We start from the raw sequence: 18769 nt of genomic DNA, 5'->3' as shown, positions 1-18769 counted from the left end.
TCATTTTTATATTGCTAAGTGGATTAATGATAAGGTTGGTGCCTGCTGATTTCCATTATAATAGAAGGTAGTCTATTTCATAAAACAGTGCCCAAATCGTGTTTATTGAAAATAGAAAACAGAAAACAACAGTGGCACCAAAACCAACATAATCTATGAGACTGTAATCTAGGAGGGGCGGTTGCTGAGGAGAGCATGGAGCCTGAAGAGGTGGAGCAGTTTGCCTCATGTGCATAAGCTTGAGGTGTGTGCGTGTGCGTTTGCATATAAAACATATTTACATATATCTGAGTCCAGTCAGTAAATACATATAAAACATATTTACATATATCTGAGTCCAGTCAGTAAATATATATAAAACACATTTATATATATCTGAGTCCAGTCAGTAAATACATATAAAACATATTTACATATATCTGAGTCCAGTCAGTAAATATATATAAAACATATTTACATATATCTGAGTCCAGTCAGTAAATACATATAAAACATATTTACATATATCTGAGTCCATTAAGTATTGCCCTTATTTGCGTCTATTTTGGCTGACAATTTAGGATTGGGGTCTTATCCCCGAATATAGCAACAATTCACAAAACAAAACAACAACCTGGCTCTCCCTTTCAGCAGCGGTTCTTGATCAAGGGGTTCAATCTTGTCAAATTCTTTTTTTTCTAGTTGTACATATACTAAACAACTGTTTTAAAAATAATTTCTTTCTGATTCCAATATATGCTAGATTTGCTGAAGAATTTAAATATTTGGGGTCACGTACAAATCCTCAAGCAGCAGCGGTTGAGAGGGGAAAGGTTTCAGAAGCTCTGCTTTAAGTCTCCCATGACACTCTTATTAAAGAATGATCTTCTTGCTTTAGGAGACTGGGTCGGATTGTACCCAGAAAGGTCACAACGAATGGGGGAACACTGGCAGATAATCAGTGTGCTAGACCCCCAGCCATGAGACCCCTGTGAAAGCAGGAGTGACCAGTGGGGATGTGTTAATCAGGCAAATCCCTGACATTCAGGAGACTGACAGTCGTCCCGGATTGGGTCTGTTAGCTCAGTTGCAAAAAATTCAAGAACACGGACTGTGTTGTTCTTGGGCCCCTCACAGCAGGCTAGTGAAGAAAGCCAGATGTTGTTGAAAACATTTGCATGTGATTTGTATTTTCACTCTACGAATAGAAGGTGAGATTTTTGGCTCACCTTTGCACATAGGACTACTTTAAACCACATGGGCTTTAGCCACCAGCACACGTGGATCTCCACCCCTTTCTTCATTTCCCACCTCACTGCCCTGCATGGGAACAGCCTGCTCATCTTCATTGTCCTCACAGGCCTGGTCTCCATGGACCCATGGACCTCTTCCTCTGCATGCGACGGGAGCAGGCATTGTCCTCTCCACCTGCACGGTTCCCAGGCCTTGGCCATTTTCTGGTTCCATGCTGGGGAGACTTCTCTGGATCCCTGCTCACCAACCGTTCCAGCTTCATCTCTGAGTCAGGGATCTTGCTGGTGATGACATTTGACCGTTACATCGCCATTTGCTACCCCATGAGGTTCACTGCTGTAGTTGGAATTTTCTTTGAACTGCCAACCAGTTCCCAAATAAAGACATGGAGATTTATTATTAATTATGAATGTTTGGCCTTAGCTTTAGTTTGCCCACTAGCTCTTTTAACTTAATGTAACCTGTTTCTATTCTTCGACGTTTTGCTTTGCTTGGGGCTTTTTACCTGTCTTTGAAAGATTGAATCTTTATGTCTTGTTTTCCTGTTTCCTCCATGTCTCTCTGTCTGGCTCCTAGCCTCTCCCTGTCATCTCTTTTTCTTTTTTCCTTGAGCCTTCCTTTCTTTCCTCCTCCCTCTTATTTTCTTTGCCCAGAAGTTCTGCCTATACCTCCTCCCTTGTTCATCCTTTTATTAGACCAATCAGGTGCCTAAGGCAAGGTAGAACAGCAACAAGTCTTTATAGAATTAAACAAAAACAACACATCTTTATAGAGTTAAATAAAAACAACACATCTTTATAGAATTAAACAAAACAGCACATCTTTATAGAGTTAAACAACACATCACTGTTCTCCCTTCCTCAGGGGTTTGGACACCACACCGCACACCATGTTCATGTCCTCCTGGGCAATGTCTGCATTCTGGGTCCACCGATGCTGTATCTTATCATTTATGGGGTCAAGATCAAAGAGATCTGGGACCAGGTGGTTTGTGTATTATTTCGAAGGCAAATATGACTGGTGTTGGAAGCAGACTTTCTGTTTTTCCAAATACGAGGGAAATTCTAGTGTGAGCATAAGGATGCAGATGAAGTATCAACCAAATGATTTCTGGTGTTGATGCTTCTAGGTGAATTCTATCCATTAAAAATGATTCTTCCAAAACCTATACCTTGTCACTAAATATCAGTGTCTTTGGGGCCTTCCCTAGTTCACTTCCTTGCTTGTAGAAGGGAGAAGTACACCGGATTGTCTTGCTCAGTCTCTCTTACCCTGTAACCTTGGACTAGAGAATCAGATGAGATGCAGTCATGGCAGTGACCGTCCTGGTAATTGCAGTGTGTTTTACGCTCCAAATCACTTTAATCTCAGAAATCACAGAACATTCTCCTGCGTCCTTTGCATCTTCAGGATCAACACCATTCTGCTTTTGCTCTTACTTTTCCAATCAAAAGGAAAATAAAACAAAAACGAAAACTAATGGGAGTCTATATCTGCTTACAGCCACGAGCACACTCCGGCTTCTCAGTTAGCAGGAAGCTACCTTGTTTGCTTGTTCTGCTGACTTTATCTGCGCCTTTCCCTCTGTTTTAGCTTTGACCACACAGCTCACTGAGCGTGTATTTGGCAGCATCACAGTGATTTTTTTTTAAAACCCACTGTGTTTGTTTCAACTTGAATATAATGCATAGGAGCGGGTCAGAAAGCCTCTCCCACTGCTTTTTGGAAAAGTTCTGTCTCATGTAGCCCAGGCTTGCCTTTCACTCGCTGTGTAGTTGGCCTTGAACTTCTGATCCTCAAGCCTCTATCTCCTAAGTGCCAGGACCACAGCAGTTTCCACCAGAGCCGCAGTGATGAACCAGAGCCGCCCGAGGCAAACCAGGGCACCTCGCTACCACGCTACAGCTGGATGCGGTGGGTTCGAACCAGTTTCCATACCTGCTTCTGAGCGGGACTTAAAGGCTACTCTCTGCAGTCTTATGCTTTACAAGTGAAAAAATCACAACATGAAAGTGCAACAAGGGAGTTTTTCAGTGTACACTTTTTTTTTTTTGGTTTTTCGGGACAGGGTTTCTCTGTAGCTTTGGTGTCCGTCCTGGAACTAGCTCTTGTAGACCAGGCTGGCCTCGAACTCCTAGAGATCCGCCTGCCTCTGCCTCCCGAGTGCTAGGATTAAAGGCGTGCGCCACCACCGCCCGGCTTCAGTGTACACTTTAAATAGGAACAATCAGTGTAAAGAAAAGGTGATTATTAGTGTTGAAATTTTATTTATAAAGAAATTGATTTCATACATCTAAAAATAAATATAACCAGTGCACACTCACAAGAAGGCATGTTCCTCCAAATTAAAAAATGGTTTTAAATGAAAAATTAAAATAAAATTGCAAAGCCGGGCGATGGTGGCGCACGCCTTTAATCCCAGCACTCAGGAGGCAGAGGCAGGCGGATCTCTGTGAGTTCGAGACCAGCCTGGTCTACAAGAGCTAGTTCCAGGACAGGCTCAAAAACCACAGAGAAACCCTGTCTCGAAAAACAAAAAAAAAACAAAAAAAAAAACAAAAAAAAATAAATAAAAAAATAAAAAATTAAAATAAAATTGCATCAGTTTCCCTCTTCATATTCTCCCTCCCATCTTTTCTAACTACCCTTTCCCCCAATTCTCCCATGCCGCCAATTCAAGCTGATAGCCTGGTTTTCTCTGATTACCATCATTACATATATACTATGTGTATGTGCACCAATATGTAAATACAGCTTGCTGGGTCCATTTTTGTTATTTGTCTCTTTATGGTTTCAAGACTGACAGCCAGTAAGGGGGGGTCATCTCTGGGAGAAGCGAATTCTTCCCCCAGAAGTTCTTAGTTGCCTGTAATTTCATGGGACCTCATGGAATTTACCCCATTTACACTGCCGTGCTTATCGATGTCGTCATTGTTCTGGTCTTGTTTGTGAAGCCGTTTCTTTGAGAGACTGTCTTCATTGCAGACTTCCTGGTATTCTGGCTCTTACAGTCTTCCCATCCCCTCTCGGAAGAGTCCATTCCTTGAGTCCAGATGCAGGAGCTCTGAGTAGACGTGTCTGATCTGTGGATCTCTGCATCATGTCCAGCTGTGGTTTTTCTGTCATGGTCTTCATTTGTGTAAAGAGGCTTTTTTGATGAAGCGTGTTCATTGTACTCATCTGAGAATCTGTTGCATTTTCTATTATCATTATCAGTATTATTGTGTATGTATGTGGAAATAATTTTGTCACTGTGTGTGTGTGTAGATGATACCATGTAGAAGTTGGTTCTCTTCTACAATGTGGGTTCTGGGGATAGAACACAATTAGTCAAACTTAGTGACAACTACCTTTGTCTGCTGAGTCGTTCTGTGGGCTCTTTGCCCAATTAGAGACATTAACTGGCTTAACTTCCTCAAGGCATTAGGTTAGATATTCTTGCTGGATCTTATTCTTATCTACTAGAGAAATTTTAGGATTTGATTATCATACGGGTGGGGTAAGGTACTGGTATTTGTGGAGCTGTAGACTCATCAATGTGATAGAAGGTCTTAGAGATAAGAAATGTAACAGATGTCATCTAATATTTATGTAAGGAAAAACATGTGCTTCCTCCATCTCTTGTTGATGACTCTCAGTGTCTCTGCCTTCTTCTTCCCAGCATCCTCTCTGCCCCCCAAATCCTGCCTACCTATTGGCCACTTAGCTTTTTATTAAACCAATCCAAGTGACAAATCTTCACAGTGTACAAAATGATTGTTGTACAGCACTCCAGCACCATGTGTGCCCATGTGCTGCCATGCTTCCCACGGTGAGAACATGGGATTAAGCTTCTGAGCTGTGAGACAGACCCAGTTAAATGTTTTCCTTTATAAAAGTTACCATGGTCATGATGTCTCTTCACAGCAAGAGAAACCCAAACTAAGACACTATTATTAAACAAAATGAGTCACACAATAAAACCAAAGTCTTGAAAAGAAGAGAGGGTGAGGGAAGAGAATAACCATAGTGCAATATATATATAAATAAAATGAACTATGTAAACAAAAGTAAATTTAAACTAAAAATTGTAGTTGACAAATGATTGTATATACTTATAGTATAAGACAATCATTTAAGATACTTAGAATAGCTAAAATGAGCTAATTAAATATGCTTCACTTTACTATGATGGCTAATTCAGATCATCAATTTTCTACCCTTAAGAGATGCCTAGAGAATTTGCAGAGCCCTCTAGTGTGTCTGTGATGGCATTTCCTAAGACATTTCATTGTTATAGCACATCAAGGGCAGGGAGATTGCTCAGTGCACAAAGCACTTGCCACACAAGCGTGAGGATCCGAGTTTGAATCCCTAGAGCCACTTAAAAAACACTCGCCATCCTGCTGCTTCTGTGGTGAGAAATCAGGAGAATCCCCAGAGACTCCTGGGTCAGCTGTCCTGTTGTTTGCAGCAGCAAACACCACAAAAGAGGTGTCACAAGCGGAAGATGAGTGTGGTAGCCAGAGTTGCTCTCTGGCCTCTGTAAGTCTGCACAGCAGAGGTCTCCTACACTCACGGACATGAATGTGCTCATTCGAGTGTTAGGAAAAGAGTGTTGGGACTACAGCTAGATGCAATGTGCTACATATTTGAAAACGGAAAGTTCTTTTTAAGAGTTCTCGTTAACCAGAAAATGACTGGTTGAAGAAATGCATTCACTAACTAGCTGGGCTTGGGAGCTGGAGAGCTAGCGTGGTGGCTAAGAGTACCGGCTGTTATTCCAGAGGGCTTGTGTTTGGTTCTTAGAGACCACATGGCAGCTTGCTCACATCTGTAGCACCAGTTCCTGAGGCTCTCTGATGCCCTCATCTGGCCTCCTGTTGTATTAGGAACACAGACAGGCAAAGCAACCCCATGCATGAAAGAATAGAAAAATCAAAATATCTTGTTTTGGCTATTCCAAAGTGTATGTGTTTTTAAGACACCATACTGTATATTCCATAAATGCAAAATCATTGACTAGATAGCTAATTTTATGTTAAATGCAAATAACCATATTTATGCAGTATGGAGAGCAATTGTAACACACCGTGAAAGAGGAAGATTCAGATGGTGCCTAAGGACTGAATTCAAGTTCACTTATCCATCAAAGCAGATGCTCCCCAGAGTCTGGCCAGCGAGGGTAAGGGCAGAGAATAGCGAAGAGCACAGCACAGCATGTCAGGAGGATGGTGGGTGAGGAGGTGCTGTATCTGGGGAACGGGTCCATGGGAAGCGTTGCTGGGAAGGTGAGTCGCAGCAGCAATGCCTTCAACAGTTCTCACTGCCAGGAAATGATCAGATGGGAGCTTTCATTTCCTGGCTGCCCAGACCCGAATAATCACCCAGAAACTATATTGACCACAACATTGTTTGACCTATGGCTCAGGTGTATTTCTAGTTAGCTCTTACTTCTTAAATTAGCCAGTTTCAATCAGTCTACATATTGCTACATGGTCGTGGCATTACCTCATTTTCTACATGTCTTGTTTCCTTGGTGACCGGCTGGCATCTGCTTGACCCTGCCTATTATCTCTCCATATCCCTGTTCATATTTCCTGCCTGGTTTTATTCTGCTAAACCACTGGCTGAAACAGCTTTATTCATTAGCCAATAAAGCAACACATATACAGAAGGCCTTCCCACATCATTGATTTATGCCATTCTTGCTAGTGCCTCAGTTGCTGAACCAAGGAGAAAATTTGTGAGGAAATCTTCCCTGAAGTTGAACAGTCAGGGGCTCCCAAATGCCATTCCTTTGCTTCGTCAGCATCTTCACATATCCCACAACCCCGTCCCCGGCTGGGGAACCCTTAGACGCTAGGCCACCCAAGCACCTGCAAAGTCACACCCAGTGACAGATGTCATGTAATTCTAGCATTCATGTTTTAACTCCACCCATTTAATTAATCATATTTTAATCAATAAATAGTTCGTGTGTATGCAAAATGATAAGCACAGGCCAGGTGTAGGAGGTAAAGAAGTAACTAAATAAGACACTGGTCTCATACGCAGAGTCTAGATTTTTTTTTTTTTTTTTTTTTTTTGGTTTTTCGAGACAGGGTTTCTCTGTAGCTTTGGAGCCTGTCCTGGAACTCCCTTTGTAGACCAGTCTGGCCTCGAACTCACAGAGATCCGCCTGCCTCTGCCTCCCGAGTGTGCTGGGATTAAAGGCGTGCGCCACCACCGCCCAGCCAGAGTCTAGATTTGAATAAATTGATAAACTAATAAGTGGCATTAAGATAGAAAAGGGAGTGTGAGGGACCTAAGAGAGGAGGGCAAGAGAATTTGTCCTCTTTGGGGGAAGACAGAATGCCATGTTTTCTCTTATACACAATGTAGCTTTAAATATATACAATGTAGCATGTGTGTTTCCCACAACTAAGTTTCTGGTAGTGAGAATTTGAAGGCATAAAAGAGATTATTTGGAGGGAGATTAGCAAGTTGCGGGTGGGAGAGAAGGAGGGTGGGTAAGAAGCAGACAGGAGCCAGATCCATGATTTAGCTGTGTGAGAATATTATGAAACCCATTCTGTACTGTAACTGAAATTGTGATTAAAATTTTTAAAAAGGTAGCAAAAAGGAAATCGTGAAGACCCTTGTCTTTATGGTCATCAGCTGCTCTGTCATGTTTGGTGTGGTAGCCTTGCCGAGTAGGAATGACCTTCACGAAGGAAGTGTCACTGTGGGGATGGGCTTTGAAGTCTCTGCTGGAGGCTTTGCTCCAATGGGTTCACAGACCTGGGGCGGATGTGTGGAGTCAGAGCCAGGAGGAGACTGTGACTGCCTGTTGTTGCTCAAGCAAGAGGCCCCATAGCCTGGGATGTCTTTATTTATCCAGCTCGGACAGTTTTACAACCAGCTTTTACTACCTAAGTTTCTAAAAATGGTTGCAATAATTACCAGTTTGTTCCTTCGCTCTTTCCCCTTCCGTCTCCCAACTCCCCCACTGGTAGCCCCTCCCTTTTTTTTGACCTATATAATCTCTGCGCTCAGAAGCATAAGCGATTTTGCAAGCTACAAGGGAACTTTTCTAACTAGGCTCTTTCTCTAGCACCATGTCCCGCCATGATGATAATGTACTAACCCCCTGACACTGTAAGTCACCCCAATGCTTTCCATTGTAAGAGTTGCTGTGGTTGTGGGGTCTCTTCACAGCAATAGAACTAAGATGGCTGGTCTCAGGGTCATCTGTCTCTACTTGTCTCTGTCTATCATAAGCTGGATAAGTGGAGGATAAAGGCAGAGAAAGCTATGCTTGGGTGCAACATCAGGTAAAGTGAAAGTGAAGCAATCAAAGGAGACAAACAATGAAAACAAATGAGTCGGGGGCTGGAGAGACGGCTCAGTGCTTGATGGCACTTGTTCTCACAGGAGACCATGGTTCAATGCCCAGCACCCAAACGGCAGCTCACAACTCCAGTTCCGGGGATCCAATGCCCTCTCCTGGGCTTCACGGGCACCAGTGATGCATGACCTACATTCAGGAAAAACACATAAATTAAATAGAAGTAAACAAAATAAAATAAATTGTTAAAAACAAAGCAAATCCAACTGTGTCTTGAACAATCAGAGCTTGCATGTCCTATTAATGAGCAATGGATATTTTATTCTTTAGACCGTGGAGATCTGCTTTACTCTCAGTTACTCTGAGGATGAATATCTCTTTAACACAATCCTTGTCGTGAAGGATAAAAACTTTGGGGGCTGCAGAGATAGCTCAGCGGGTCAGAGCACTTGCTGTGCAAGCACGAAGGCTTTTGTTTGGATCCCATCACCCGTGTAAAAATGCTGAGAGTAGCCAAGAGTTCCTGTAGCACCAGCACTGTTGAGGAAAGAGGCAGGACAATCACCTGGGTTTGTTGACGACCAACTTTCCTTCAGGGTCAGTGGGAGACCCCATCTCAAAGAACAAGGCAGGAAGTCATAAAGCAGGGCACTTGACAGCCTCCTCTGGCCTTTGTTCGCATATTAGCATGCACATACATGTCATGTATGTACACACATATACACACACGCAGAGAGAGAGAGAGAGAGAGAGAGAAAGAGAGAGAGAGAAAGAACTACTGATAACCAATAAATACTACCAGCTTTTTATTTATGTGGAAAATTGTGTTTAACTGTGTTGTAGGAACGGCGGGCTGTGTTCCTGGCACCCGGCCGCCTGCACAGCTAGCTTTATATCCGAAATAATTACACGGAAATTGTATTTTTTAAACAATGTCTGGCCCATTAGTTTTAGCCTCTTATTGGCTAGCTCTTACATATTGATCTAACCCATTTTTAATATTTTGTGTAGCACCATGAGCTGGCTTACCAGGAAAGATCTTAACCTGTGTCTGTCTGGAGTGGGAGAATCATGGCAACTGCCTGACTCGGCTTTTTTCTCCCAGCATTCTGTCTGTCTACTCTGCCTACCTAATTTTCTGTCCTATTAAAGGCCAAGCAGTTTCTTTATTACTTAACCAATGAAACAACAGATAGAAAGATGACCCTCCTCCATCATTTCCCCTTTTTCTGTTTAATTATTTCGGGGCATAAGCTAGCGGGCGGCCGGGAGCTAGGGCGGCAGGGAAGCGGCCTGCCGCTCCACACAACATAACTGTCCTGGAACTTCTCTATAGAGCAGGCTGGCTTTGAACTCAGACCAGGCTGGCTTTAAACTCAGAGATCTGTCTTCTCTGCTTCCCAAATGCTGGGGTTAAAGATATGTGTCACCAGGCCGGCAAAACCTAGTCTTTTACAATGAGGGAAAGCTGGCAGGGTGACCAACCCAGCCCAGAACCAGGACTATGAGTTAGCCCACCCAACACCCACCTCATCTATAAACTGCTGGAATGTGTGAAGGGGCTGGACCTGCAGATCCAAGGTTATGGGATCTCCATGACACAAGGCAACGATAGGATACCCAAGAGGAAAGAGGAGCCCCAGTGAGGGACCCAGTGTTGATGGTGTAGCAGAAGCCAGAGGCTGCGAGCCAGACCAATGACTCGCTACAATGCACACTTACAAATAAAGATGTATGGACGACTGAACGGTGCACTGTGTGACTCCCCAGATCATACTACAGCTTCCATTCCCAGATTTGTTTTATTGTATCTTTGTTGTTGTTTGTTTTGTTATATTTTAAATTTTGTTTTGCAGGGAGGTTGCAAGGGCAGGGGGTGGAGCGAGGAGACGAGGAGATGAGTGGGATCGGAATGTAAGATGTGAAATCTACAAGGCATCAATAAAAAGCTAAAAACAGGCCGTTTCCTCCCTTGTTCTCTCTTTGCTGCTTGACCTCTGACATCGTGGGTCACAAGCACGCTCCTGGGAAGGGCCTGTCCTAGCCGGGCTCTACCCTACACTGTAACATTCCCACGTAGCTGAAGCTGATCTCTGACAATGTGAAAGAACAGAGTCACAAACTGGCCCTGGATCCCTCCAAATAGGCGAGGTCCTAAGGGGCTCACATAGTGTGACACGGGTCTGTCTTTGACTAGTAATAAAATCTTGAAAATCCATAAGTACAAAAGCCTTGCCCCTGATGTCCCTGATAATCTCTACCATTTGATTTATGGGTCTGGGATCTTCACGACTTGCACTCAGAGGTTTGGGTGCCACACTCCACCTCATACCCACATCCTGTTGGCCAATGTCTGCATTCTGGCCTCACCTACGTGGAACCCCATCATTTATGGAATGAACACCAAGCCCAAGCAAATCCAGGAGCAGGTAATTCATGTCTTGTTTACAAAACATAAGTGAATTTGGCCCAAAAATTCAGAACTCAGGTTTTGGAATCCACAGCTATCTATGGAGTGGTGTTTGGAACTGGTGGATATCTCAGTCAGTTTTGCATCTTCAGCAACTTTACTAGGGAGGTTGTAGAACTGAATCTCTGGTTTCGTATCCGTGAGAGCAGTGTCGTGTTCTCGTGTACTCTGCTAAACAAAGACACTCTTGTGTAGGCTCTGGGGTAGATGGGGTTGTTTCCAGACATCATGTTCTCGTGATACTAGCGTGAGTTTTGGAACAAAGTGAATGAGAACACTCTGTTGCCTTGGGATTCGCTTCATGGAGTTTCTCAAGCTCTGAGACATTTATGATATCTCTGGGCCACCACATAGAACATTTCATTCCTTCATGCTCTTTATTTTAGTTAAGTGACATCCTGGATCAGTGATGTTGGGCTCTGTTATTATTTCTTTTTAATTTTTTAAAAATTTTTTCATTGCTTTTACTGAGCGATACCTTTTTTCCCCCATTCCCTTCCCTTCCTCCCCTCTCCCTTTTTACCCTCTCCTGTGACTCCCAGGCTCCCAATTTGCTCAAGATATCTTGTCTTTTTTTACTTTCCTATGTAGATCCATGTATATTTCTCTTAGGGTTCTCTTTGTTGTCTAATTTCTCTGGAGTTGTGGCCTGTAGGTTGGTTTTTCTTTGCTTTATGTCCAAAAGCCACTCATGGGTGAATACATAGTATATTTGTCTTTCTGTGCTTGGGTTACCTCACTCAATGTGATTTTTTTTCTAGATCCTTCCATTTGCTTGCAAATTTCAGGATGTCATTGCTTTTTTCTGCTGTGTAGTACTTCATTGTGTAAATATACCACATTTTCCTTATCCATTCTTCTTTCGAGGGGCATCTAGGTTGTTTCCAGATTCTTGCTATTATAAATAATGCTGCTAGGAACATAGTCAAGCACATGTCCTTATGGTACAATTGAGCATCTTTTGGGTATATACCCAACAGAGGTGTTGCTGTGTCTTGAGGTAGGTTGTTTCCTAATTTTCTGAGAAATTGCCATACTGATTTTCAAAGCGACTGTATAAGTTTGCATTCCTACCAGCAATGGAAAAGCATTCCCCTTATCTGACATCCTCTCCAGCATAAGTTTTTATCAGTGTTTTTGACAGGTGTAAGACGGAATCTCAGAGTTTCAATTTGCATTTCTCTGATGGCTAAGTATGATCAGCCCTCTGTCTGATGTGGGATTGGTGAAGATATTTTCCCATTCTGTGGGCTGCTGTTCTGTCTTGTTGACTGTATCCTTTGCTTTACAGAAGCTTTTTAGTTTCAGGAGGTCCCATTTATTAATTGTTTCTTTCAGTGTCTGTGCTGCTGGGGTTATATATAGGAAGTGGTCTCCTGTGCCAATGCATTCAAGTGTACTTGCCACTTTCTCTTCTATGAGGTTCAGTGTGCTTGGTTTTACATTGAGGTTTTTGATCCATTTGGACTTGAGTTTTGCGCATCTATTTGTATTCTTCTGCATGTTGAAATCCAGCTATGCCATCTGCTGTTATTTCCTACTGAAACGTACTTAGATGGCGTACACGCTAAGCAGCCCGGACTGTAAGCCATATGGTTCACATTTGTAGACCAGCCTTGAGGCGCCTGTGTCTGCTGACTTGTTTTTGGAGAAGAAGGCTGTGGTCCCTGCAGGGGTGGAGCCTGCTGGCAGAAAAATGAGGAAGTCAGGCTATGTACTTCAGAGCTCTTTTAGGGGACATTCAAGTCCTTCACCTACCCAGGCTGGCTTTTACATGGGCACTGTGGATCCAGACTCAAGTATGTGTCCTTTTCGTCACAAGAACTTTATATCCTGATCCATCTCCCAACCCCTATGTTTATTTGTTGACAAAAATTAGCAGCCATATTTGGAACTATGGATGATTCATTTCAAATTTTCTTATGGCTACCAAACTTTTGGGAGGCCTGTCTCTCATAAAAATGGGTTACCCTTTGCATATTGCCTGTATATGCTATCTCGTGCATTTTCAATTGCCTCTGGATTATTGATAACACTCAATACAATGTAAATATTGTATAAGCAATTGCTATACTGTATAGTGAATAAATAATAAACCAATAATGACAAGAATAAAAGGTCTGCATTTGTCTAGCATAAACACATTCCCCCACCCCAGGCATTTTGGGATCAGAAAAAACCTGGTAGAAGGGAATCTCCCAGGAATCTACAAGGATGACCCCAGCTAAGACTCCTAGCAATAGCAGACACATAACCTGTACTGGCCATCTCCTGTGATCAGATCCCTGCCTAGCCCAACTGTCATCAGAGAGGCTTCATCCCACAACTGATGGAAGCAGATGCAGACCCACAGCTAAACTTTAGGTGAAGCTCAAGGACTCCTGCAGAAGAGGAGGAGAAAGAATTGTAGGAGCCAGAGGAATCAAGAACACCACAAGAAAACTCACAGAATCAACTAACCTGGGCTCATAGGGGTTTGCAGAAGCTGAACCAACAACCAGAGAGCCTGCATGGGACTGACCTAGGCACTCTGTATATATGTTACAGTTGTGTAGCGTGGTCCTTTTGTGGGATTCCTAACAGTGAGAACAGGGGCTGTCTCTGACTTTTTTGCTGGCTTTTGGGACCCCCATAATGATGTCACCTTGCCCAGTCTTAATACATGGGGAGGTGCTTAGTCTTATTGCAACTTGATATGCCATGTTCTGTTGATGTTCATGGGAGACCTGTCCTTTCCTAAACAGAAATGGAGAAGTGGATTGCAGGGGTGGGAACAGAAGGGGAATAAGAGGGAGGGACTGGAAGGAGGAGAGGAGGGAGGGGAAACAGCTGCTGGGATGTAAAATAAATTAAAGAAGTAGAAAACATTCCTCCACAAATACTTTCTATCTGTCTTTGGTTGAATCCATTGATAGAGGATCTACAAATAAGGAGGGTGGTCTGTGTACATAAATACATTTTTGTATATTGACTGTGTCTAACACATTTTAAAATAAGTAAACGTTGTGAGATGACTGTCATGCTCTTCCTTCTTCACAGAGAGCACATTTAATTCCACATGTGCTTGGAAATAAGTTGTAATTGAAATTCCAGTGGTTTTTGATGCTTTTCCCCTTTTTATGCCTATTTGCCACCAGTAGTAAAACTCTGGAAAATCTACAAAAGGACCGTGCTGTCTGGGGTGATGAAGTCTGAGAAGCCGAGGAAAGACTGTTTCAAAATACTGGGCGGAACTCAGGCGCAAACAAAGAGCAGGAGCCGACCCCGCCCAACTAATCCAAGCTGCCTCAGGTTAGGAAGCAGGAAAGGGTGCCTGCTGAAAGTAGTCATGTGCTAGTGACATCACGGAGCAAGTGCTTTTTCACTTTCAAGCACAGACTCTGTGTTTATGTTTTCAAACACACTAGCAGAATACCAGCAGAGTGAAATGTGCTGTTCCCGCAGAGGACCTGAGTTCAGTTCTAGTGTGCATTTCATACAGCTCACAGCCTCACGTAATTCCAGCTCCAAGGCATTTGTTACCTCTGGTCTCCACAGGCCAATGTACACATAGGCCCAAAAGTGCCCTTATTTACACACAGACATGCATATAATTTAAAAATTAATAAAAATGGAATACAATGGTGATTAACTCATTTAACATGACAGAAAGTTAAAGAAGCAGAAATCATGAGAGTAAAAAGAAACTAAATAGCATGGGAGTTGATGTAAACAGAAGCAGAACAATATGCGTTATGTACTTATGTGTGAGTATTCCAAAGGAACGTTTAAGATTTTCAGGTTAGCAGTCAACTAGCATTGCTTCTTTATGCGTCCCACCAATAGGAAGACCTTCATAAGCTCTGAGGCAGAAACATTAACTGTAAAAAGATAAGAAATCCTATACCATGGAAACACTAATCAATTGAAAGCCAATGTTGCCATATTAATAAAAATAAAGGTGGGCGTTTGTTATGTAGTAATTGTCCCTGAACTGCAGCATTTCATCCTAGAGGGAGGCTATAAGACTCAGGGAGCGAACAGAATGTGAAATCTCAGGAAAGTACTCAAAACCAACACCATCCACAGGGTCGCTACCAAGGCCACATAAGTAGTAATGACTACTGGGAAAGAGAGGCTCTGTGGGGTAACGCTATTGTACACTGTAAAGATTTGTCACCCATATTGGTTTAATAAAATGCTGATTGGTCAGTAGCCAGGAAGGAAGTATATAGGTGGGGTGACCAGGCTAGGAGAATTCTGGGAAGAGAAAGTGTCAATCGCTGGTCAGATGCAGAGGAAGCGCTGCCTCACAGAGAAAAGGTGTCAAGCACATGGCTAAGCATAGATAAGAATTATGAGTTAATTTAAGTGGTAAGAGCTAGTTAGTAATAAGCCTGAGATAATAGGCCAACCAGTTTAAAATTAATATAAGCCTCTGAGTATTTATTTGGGACTGAATGGCTGTAGGACTAGATGGGACAGAAACTTTTGTTTACAGGAGACTCCCAATTGTGTCAAATTGTCTGCCAGCCAGGCAGGGAGTTCCAAGGATGTGGTTTTGATGAGTCATAGCCCGTACTGGGTTGGGTTTTTGTGCCCTCCGTGCTCCTGGTAGTGACCCCATCCGACACCTAACCTCATTAAACTTGTTCATTTGCCAAGTTGGACTTGGGTGGAATCATATCTTGGGCCTGTTATCACTGACTACTTCTGTTGAGTAAGATGTTTGTTCCCAACATCCCAGGAGAAGTCACAGAACAACTTCAGAAGAAAGGCCATGACTAGACTCATAATAATTGTGCTCTATAGTCTCCAGAGAAACATCAAGACTTCCAAATCTTTTCACTAAATAGCACAGACTTAAAATTTCATTCAGCATTTTTACATGCTAGATTCCAGAAATGTACAATGAAAAATGAAGTTCAAATCAATTAAGATCAAACTAAGTGAAAACAGTTAAAATAAGACTTTGCTGTTTTCTTATCCAAAAGCACTGGGCACCCCTGACTCCTGGAAGCCTTCCTAGCAGCTCTTCCTATTTACACACAGTTACTGGACTTTATCTGCATCTCTTCTGTTTCTGTTCAGGAGGCTGATGCACAGAGCTGGATTCGAGCCCCTCTAGTGTTTGTATACCTCATTGACTTCCCTCAGGGTGCACACAGTTTTACTCTTGGTGAGCGGTTGATTGACTTGTGGTAGTAGATGCCCACAATAGGACTTGGTCCAAATCAGATCCTTCAGTTTAGCCGAGCAAAATACTTTCCCCCTTGTGGTCCCATTGTACACCACTGTTCAGGGAGCATATTATTTCAATTAGCTATGCAAAACTTGACCTGACTGTAATATTTCTGTCTCTTCAAAAATGCAGTTCATATCTTATTCAGCTGGTCATCTGATATAGTTCCAGGCATGCCAGCCGTGAAGCACAGCAGAGAAGTACTATATGACTCTGGTATCATAGACACTACCTTTGGGCACAGGATGATGAGATTTCAGTCCTCTGTGGAAGGCCGTCTGCATCGGTGGATACTGTCAACCACACTGGTCTCGGCTATACACTTTCCTGCCTGCTGGGCATCCCTGACCTAGAGGACCAGCACATGTGGATCTCTCTCCCCATCTTCATTTCCCACGTCACAGACCTGCTTGGGAACAGCCTGTCCATCTTCATTGTCCTTACAGGTCTGGTCTCCGTGGACCCATGGGCCTCTTCCTCTGCATGCTGGTGGGAGCAGGCATTGTCCTCTCCACCCGCACGGTTCCCAGGCCTTGGCCATTTTCTGGTTCCATGCTGGGGAGACTTCTCTGGATCCCTGCTCACCAACCGTTCCACCTTCATCTCAATTTTGCCCACAATTCTGCTTTTGAAAAGACGAACGTTTTCCAGAACCAGCAGGTCTTCTACACACAGCTCGTGAACACACCGGCTTGTCCAAGTTTGCTTGTAACAACATTCAAGTAAATATCTGGCATGGATTTTTTGTTTTAATGTCCACAGTCACTTTAGATGTTGTGCTAATATTTATTTCTTACATACCAATTCTCCGTGCTATCTTCTACCTTCCCTCCCAAGGTGCTTGTTATAAAGCTCTTGGTCCTGTGGGTCCCATGTCTGTGTCATCATACTCTTTCATGGGCTTGTGATCTTCTCAACCCCCTAGACTGCACCTGGTACCCATGTGCTGCTTGCCAGTGCTTGCATTCTGGCTCCACCAGTGTTGACTCCCATCATCTATGGGGCCAAGACCAAGCAAATCCGAGACCAAGTGACTCACGAGCTGTTGTATTCTCAACCTTATAGTCACGTCTGAGGTGAACTCTGCAGCCCTGGCAGCTGAGTAAGGTTGAGCCAAACTATTTATCTCAATGACTCTCTTTGTGGATAAACTCCACTAGGGGAATTGTGATATGCTTCTCAAGGTCTCAGATCAGGAACGGGATGGGAACACTTGGAGTTTAAGATGTATAGCTTTGTTACTGTATGAGCTGCGGTCAGTGCTGGGCTCTCCTCTGGTTTGAGTATTCATGTCCCGCCAATGCGTCCACCCCATTTCCTCATTTCCCTTTGCTGCCCTTCCCCTTCCCACGTTCTTTTATCCTTACTTCGACTTTCGCATCATATACATGTGTAGTTATGTATCTCACATACGTGTGATTTCATGCATCTAAAACCTCGGGTTCACAAATGAGAGAAAAGGAGATATTTGTCTTTCTGACTCTGACTTACTTTGCCTAACACGATGATCTCCAGCTGTGTCCAAGTCTCTGCAAATTATGTATTTCCATCCCTTTTCTAGCTGAATGAAGCAATGTGTCTATACATACACAATACTTTACAATTATTTTTAATTGATTATTTGTGAATTTCACATCGTGTACCCTGTTCACAGACCTCCCAGTCTTCCCACGTCTGCTTTCTCTTCCCTATGACCTTCCCACCCCAAGGGGAAAAAAAAAGTCCATTTTGTGTTGTCCATATGTTTTCTGGAACATGGTCAGATTCTTAGTGACCAGTCTCCTAAGGAAAGATGAGTCTTTCTCCGCCTGCATCCATGCCAGAAGTCACCAACTGAGCAGAGCCTAGCAGTGGCCTGAGCCCATGCCACTGCCTGTTACTGTCAATGTTCTGTGGTGTGGTGAAGTGAGGGGCCAGTATGCCTGTGTACATCACTCCAGGCAGAAGCCTAGAGCACAGCGTTGGGACGGGCTTCCGTGGTAACATGGGCAGTAGACATTTGTATCAGGACCACTGGCCCACTCTGACTCTCAGCAGCTATAGGGCTATGATGGCCTCAGGTGGTGTACACATGTCAGTCACATCAGCATGGCACCCCGAGGCAGCAAAGTCCGAGGACGGCTCCAAAGCATCAGGCGACCACAGCGACCGCTTATGTCTACACGGGTCTCAGGTTCTTCGTGGCGTGGTGCAGCAGCATGGACCACCAATACTAACTTGGTCTCTGGTGGCCTCCATGGCCACTGTGGTCCTTCTCGGAGGTCCAATCCAGACAGTGGGATTTTTTATTTATTTACTTCAAACAGATTCCTAATAAGTACTAAAATGTAAGTTTTCTATGAGTAATAAGATAAAGCACAGGGATGTGAGAACATTCCTGTCACCGTTTCCATCTTTGGAGCACCTCGTGTTTACTCAAGGAGCTCAGCGTGCACGTAGGGATTAGATGCTGGGCTGCTGAGGGCTCAGTGATACCAAATCGGAGGAAGGAGAGATTATAAAAGTTATCCTCTGACCTGCACACACGCTCCATGAC

Source organism: Chionomys nivalis, chromosome 8, assembly GCF_950005125.1.
Source record: "Chionomys nivalis chromosome 8, mChiNiv1.1, whole genome shotgun sequence".
Taxonomy (NCBI): domain Eukaryota; kingdom Metazoa; phylum Chordata; class Mammalia; order Rodentia; family Cricetidae; genus Chionomys; species Chionomys nivalis.
Note: the sequence above shows the minus strand (reverse complement) of the source record.